At 40.7% G+C, this 6,574-nt stretch overlaps 1 pseudogene; it reads right to left on the reverse strand.

Moving 5' to 3' along the window:
* Positions 1–4,657: 4,657 nt before the first annotated feature.
* Positions 4,658–6,284, reverse strand: LOC101583752 (annotated as a pseudogene).
* Between the last annotated feature and the right edge of the window lie 290 nt (positions 6,285–6,574).

Raw genomic sequence — 6,574 nt, forward strand, 5'->3', positions numbered from 1 at the left:
TTTTCTTTCATTACTGAGAGAAAATACCTGACACCCAAAATGAAGGCAGGGAAGGTTCGTTTAGCTCACAATTTGTGGGGCATTCAGTCCCTACTCAGCTGGCTCCAAGGCAGGTGCATGGCACGGGGGCTCAGTCCAAGGTGGCTGGAAACAGCAAAGCAACACGAGGACAAGGAGGGAAAGCCAGCCTCTTTTCCTCCCTTATTGTGTATGTCAACTATCTCTCCAACCCGCACAAGCTCAGTGCCCTCTTCCACAAGCTGAGCATGCTTCCACAGTAAGGACCCTGACCCTACTGACGCAATGAATGTCCTGGAGTGGACGTTTCACTCCAGGATAGAGAACTGATAAGTTTCTTAGTTAAACTTCTAGACTCCTCAAGTTGACACAATCAACCATAATAGGTTTTCAATGTAAATCTTACTTAAAATCACATGTATTTAATTAGTGGTCATTATCTTAGTAAGTAAGGATTATTTCTTATATTTGATCATTTATGCATGATCTTTCCTCATATGGATTAAACAGTCTACTATCTGAATTAATGACTTGAACACATCTTTGAATAGCTAATGTTATCATTTGGTTATAATTTTGTAGTAATATACCTGATTGAAGTTATTTATCTTTCTTTTTAAACTTATTTCAAATATATATGTGTTTTATACACCAGCTCAAATGTGTTCTAATGAGATGATGCATTTCAAATTTTACATTCTATCACCCTTTATATCAATAATGGCCTTTATGATTTTTATTCTTTACCAATTTGCCTGTTTGTTACACTTCATTTACATAGTTAATTGAGAAAATTACAATCTAAATCTGTGAAGTTAGGGTAATTAGCTGCTCTCAACAGAGTTAGAATCTGAAGAATCTTTTTAGAACATTAATTGGACAATGTATGAAAGCATAACCGTGCTGTAAATATAAATCCATTACAACTATTGTCCTGGGTTATCGAATACATGTCACTTATTACAAATTGGCAGTAAAGCAATAAGACTGAAAGGTAAATAAAAATAATCCAATATAGATGCACACTTATGTTTGTAAAGTTTTGGGGAGGCTTAGTCTCTGAAGAATTGGACAAACATTCAGAAAGACTTAAGAAAGCTTGGATATATTGCAACTAGTAGAAATCAAGGAACCGATTATGACACAAATAGCAAAAATTAAGTTTCTGATAACCAGTTACTCTTCTTTCATTGCTGGGACAAACACTTGACACTCAAAATGAGGGAAGGAAAATTTTATTTACCTCACAGTTACTAGAGGTTTCAAGACACTGGAGGAGAGGCTGGGGTGTTGCTATGTGCAAGATGACCCTCTCCACGTCTCCAAGGGAGGCCCTGGCTTGGGGGGGAGGCTGCACAGGCTGTCAGTTTAATGGTCTGTGTCTTTCTGACCCCGCCCCTCAAGCTCCGCCCTGGTCCTCAGGCCCCGCCCCTCATGCCACTCGCTGCTCTTCCAGCTGCTTCTGCCCCATGACCTACATGGGGCTTTGGGGGGACAACTAGACACAAACCAAAACAACTGCATATATAGCACCTAGTAGAAATCAAGGAATTGTTCATGGCACAAATAACAAAAATTAAGTTTCTGAGCATCACTGAGTGAGAGCTTCCTGGAGGATGTTTCTGCTAAAATAAAGAGAATGTGACTGCTTTCACATTTGTAGTGATGCAGGCCAAGACGTGAATTCAATGTCACAGTACTAGGGTAAATATGTCATCTATGGTTCCCAATGAATATTCAGTTAATAAGATAGTAGTGGAAAAATATTAGAAACTAGGTAAGTTGGCAAGCTAATGCCTCATGCCAAAGTAACTTAGGTAATACAAATTATGAATGTTTGAGATATTTTAAGGACGTTACTTATGTATAAGATAAATCCCTTCATAATTTGATGCTTCAATGTAAGTAGTGAACAACATTCTTCTTTTTTTTAGGTAACAGAATCCACCCTTTCATTACATGCATATTTTTACATTATTGGACTCATGGTATATGTACTACTTGGTATTTTGCATTTCCCATTTAACTGTGCATCATAAACATTTTGTCCATTTCTATACAGTTAGAATAATTGTAGCGACATAAAATTCCACCGTACTGATCTATTGCAATACACTACGTCACTGCGGTATTGTTGCGTGCTTAGACTGCTTCCTTTATTTGGGTCTTAGTAATGCTGCAATAAATACTGTCATACGTACTTTTCCTTCTTTGTAATTATTTTTAGAGTCACCAAAATAGATTTGTTGGACTAAAGGGTTAGAGCTTATTCTGTTTCTTCTTACTTTAGTTTTCTAATTTTCAGGTCCTGCCAATTTTACTCTGCCATCATCCCTGGCCAGAAGAGCTGCATTTCTCCTATCTGTGCCAGGCATAATTTTAATCATTAGAAAAATGCTTTTCTTAATTTTATAGGCTTGAAATGATATTTTTGGATTGATTCAGTTATGGTTTCTGTTCTCCTCTGAAGATGATCATCTTCTTAATATGCTAAGTATTTGTATTTGCACTTAGATGAATTACATATTTCTCTCATTTGGCTTTCTAGCTAATGAAACTCTTTTCTTTGCTAAATAATAAGAATTATTCTTATTAAGGCATTGTATGTTGTCACCAAGAGCACTATTAACATAAGAACAAACCCAAAGACTTTTCCTGTTCTTTGCATGTGAAACTGTGAACAACGCAGGTCTATGCGTTGTTGTGTTGGTGTGAAACCGCCGAGTATGGGTCTGTGGATTTGTGTCCCTCACTCTGTGGGCTGCTGATACCCACCAAAATGAACCTTAAGAATTCTTTCTCAGGACAAAATACATATGCCTGTAAAAGTAATATATGACTGGTGCACACAGGTAAAAAGTTGAAATAAAGAAAATTTGCCTTACAGTAGGGGTATCATAAGCATGTTTCCCTATAGATTTTTCTTCAAGCCTTAGACATGCAGAATTTATTTTTCTATTGTTCAGTTCAGTAAACACTTTATAAAGATAACATGCTGATTGCTGAGAAGGACATTGATGTGAAGTAGGTTTTGATATTCACTTTGAACAAGCATTCAGTATACACACATATACACACAAACAAATAACAAGTTGCTGAGTTATGAGACGAGAATAAGTAGACTTTGTTTATATACATACAAAAAGAAGAACTTAGTAGAGTGGGAGGTAGGGAGGGCCCATTTACCAGGATGAACCGAATTGTAAAAGGTGAATGGAGGGTTGGAGAAAAGGTATCCTGAGGAGAAAGGACAGGAGGTCAGTCATTGCTACGGCATGAGGAAGGAGATTGGAGGGGGACCCAATGTCTGACACCCACAGCTTAAAGGAGGAGAGCTTCATTTTTGGCTTGCAGTTTATAAAAGATTCAGTCCCTAGTTGGCTGGTTCTGAGGCATGGCAGCATGACAAAGGGACAGGTCAGTGGAGAAATGGTTCATGGTAGGGCAGCTTGAAAGCATCGAGAGGAGCAAAGGAGAGAGACTCTTCCTGGCCACACCCCCAGCAGCCACCTCCTCCCCACGCTCCTCCTCCCCACATCACGTGTAGTTATAAATGCTGTAGTGTGGGCCAGCCAGATAGCTCAGTGGACTGAAGCACCTGCTTAGGCAGAGCACAGCGGCCGGGCTTTGATCCCTGGCATGCCGTGATGGACCCGCCCAGGGGCGCGCAGAGACAGCTATTGAGACTGGGCGTGGTGGTGTGGGCCTGTAATCCCAGCGCATGGAAGATTGAAAACAGGAGGATCACTACGAGTCCGATCTACATAGTGAGACCCTGGAGACCCTGTCCTGAATACAGAAAAATAAATAAATAAATAAATAAATACGTTAGTGAACCAGTCCCCTGAGGCGTGTCACAGCCCCATGATCCAGTCACCTCCCCACAGCCCCACTTTTGAGCGCAGTAGGCTTTTGGGGACATCTAGACAGGAGCCATAGCAGACTTACACAATATAGTCTCCCATTGCTTGCTCAGCCCTTATCCATTTTTTCCCCCAAGAATATTCTCTAAATCATTTGTAGGTGTGAGAAAGATGTGTAGTGGACAGACACTGGTTGGAGAGACGTGAAGCTGGATCTCAGGGACAGAATACCAGGGTCTTCAGGGTCAATAAATCCACTGTCGGGGACTTGGCTTTCCCACATGGAAGATGGAGAGAATAGATGACATATTTCCAAGGTTCTTTCAGTTTGAAGCTTTTTTTTTTGTCTAAATGCTTTTATTTGAAACAAGTAGTTGCAGTAAGCAAGCTCTTACTTTCCCCACTCCAAAGAAAAACCAGACAATAGACTTCATTTGATAGCACAGTTCTAATAGTGTGAACATCCTCCTACTCACTGTGGTTGGGATAACTTTTATTTGTAAGCGGTGGTTCTTGCACCAAATATTACCCCAGACTATGTGTGTCACACAAAAAGAAGAGGTCTCAATTCCATGTGTGGGGTAGCATGTTTTCTAGGTGCTGAAAAGGTGGGAGAAGCAAAACACAACCCACTCTTTTAAAAAACTAAATTCAAGGTAGAATTTTCAATTCCCCCATCTCCTGTAACAAAAAGGAGTGCTGAGATCCAGCACCCAGATTGGATTTTGTCCTGACCACTTACAAAGAGTCCCCCCTCATGACTTGCATCATTGGAGTTATGAATAACAGTTCACTTTGAAGACAGCTGGATTTATTCTTTTCTTGCTTTCATGCTCATGTTCCTTGGGGTAACTGCTATCTGAGGGTCTTTTAGAGCCACCATGATGTTTGGCTTCTTCCAAAAATTTGTCCAGACCACAAGGGTTCTCTTCAAACTGACAGGTCCTTCTTGGCTTCTCTGAGAGTCAAAACCAGAACATTTCTTTTCAGGAACAAATCTGTTTTTATTTTGGCTTGTAGGTCATCACCGTACATATCCTTGTCCAGATTTTTACTGGGCCTATAAATACTCTGGGCCATATCTTTATCACCTCTCCATGCTTGATCATGAACACTGTAAATTTCATCTTCTCCACCAACAAATCCACTGTCCATACCCTCTGATTGGGTGAAGAACCTTTGGTCATAGTGAACTTCATTTGAAGTCTGAGGATGGGGTGCACCAAGAACAAGGACTTCGCTGATAGCTCGATTTTCATTTCTCTGCAGTTTTGACCTCTTATCAGGAGCTGCCCTGGTAAGATTCCAATCATGCTGTCTCTTTTTTCACCTGTTGTGCCAGATTTCATCTCTCTCACTGTGCTTCTCCATCCTCTTTTGCCACATGGATTTTGATGGCAGCTGTCCTCTCCCTAGCTTTTGGGCCATTTCTCTAAGTTTCTCTTCATGTTTCTCCTTTTCTTTTTGAGCCATCTTCTGTTCTACCTTGACACACATTTCCACAACTACCTGAGCCTTCTGATCAGCAGTGTAGAGAGCTTCAGCCAGTTTGGCAAAGTTTTCATTTATGTGTGCTGTCTGAAGTCCTCTTCCATCAGCAGCCAGATGTTTGTCTAATGGAACTGTATAACCCTTTGCATTTTTCCAGTTGGAAATACGAGGTCGAATCTTCCATGCTTGCTGTTCCTTTACAGTCATCTTCCAACTAGGAGAATGCATGACAGGTGCAGCAGGAATAGGTGGTCCTCACGGAATTTTCTTGTTAACCTTGAACCTTGGAGGCTCCATTGGATCTTTCTGCATTTCTACCATTCCAATAACCCTCTGGTTAGCTCCAGAGCTAAAAGCTGCTCCCTGCTGGGATGGTGTTTATTGGATATACTGAGAAGGAGCCAGCTTATCAGCAGCTCATACTGGCCTGAATGCAGCAGCCTTCTGTGATACCAACTTCTCCAAGGCAACGGTTTTTTCTGTTTTCTCTTTAATAGTTTCTTCATCAGGTCTCTGCAGATCTGGGTCATCTGCATTCATAGCCACTGTTGGAACCAGGTTGGTTTATTTCCTATAAACGACCTTGTCTTTTGACTGTCCTTGTCGAGCAATTGCATCATATTTAATTTTTCCTTCAGGATCCACCTGAATGGCCAGGGCATTTGACATTTTTACTCTTTTGCCCCATATCCAGTGGGTACTGGGCCACTTGGATCTCTGGAAAAGCACCTCCATCTCCAGAATCCTCTAACAACCGAGGTATCCAACCTTTCCTGTATCCATATGGAGGAGGTTTTCTTCAGGAGAAACCAGTGAGGCCTGCCGTGACCGCTGAGATACTGCTTTTTCTCCAGCCTCAAGCTGGTCCTGAGATAGTTGAGTAGGTGTAGGTAAAAAGCTGATGAGCACCATCTTCCTTGGTTTGAAGCTTCTATGGTATGTTTTAAGATATAGTAAAGAGCTTTTTTGTTCAAAGAATTATCTTCTCCATTTACCTGGAATTCTATCATGAGAATTTTATTTGTAGTGAAGCTTTCAAATATTCAGCAATTCTTCTTCAAAATGGAAATAACCAAGGGTGATACAGTGAACCAATTTGTTGTTGTGAGTTCAACAGGATTAGTTATATTAACCACCCTTTCCCCTGATAGCTAGAGGAGGAGGAATATGTTATGTGGAATTTTTTTTGACAAGACAAAGTT

This window comes from Octodon degus, unplaced genomic scaffold, assembly GCF_000260255.1.
Source record: "Octodon degus isolate 3935 unplaced genomic scaffold, OctDeg1.0 scaffold00029, whole genome shotgun sequence".
NCBI classification, from domain to species: domain Eukaryota; kingdom Metazoa; phylum Chordata; class Mammalia; order Rodentia; family Octodontidae; genus Octodon; species Octodon degus.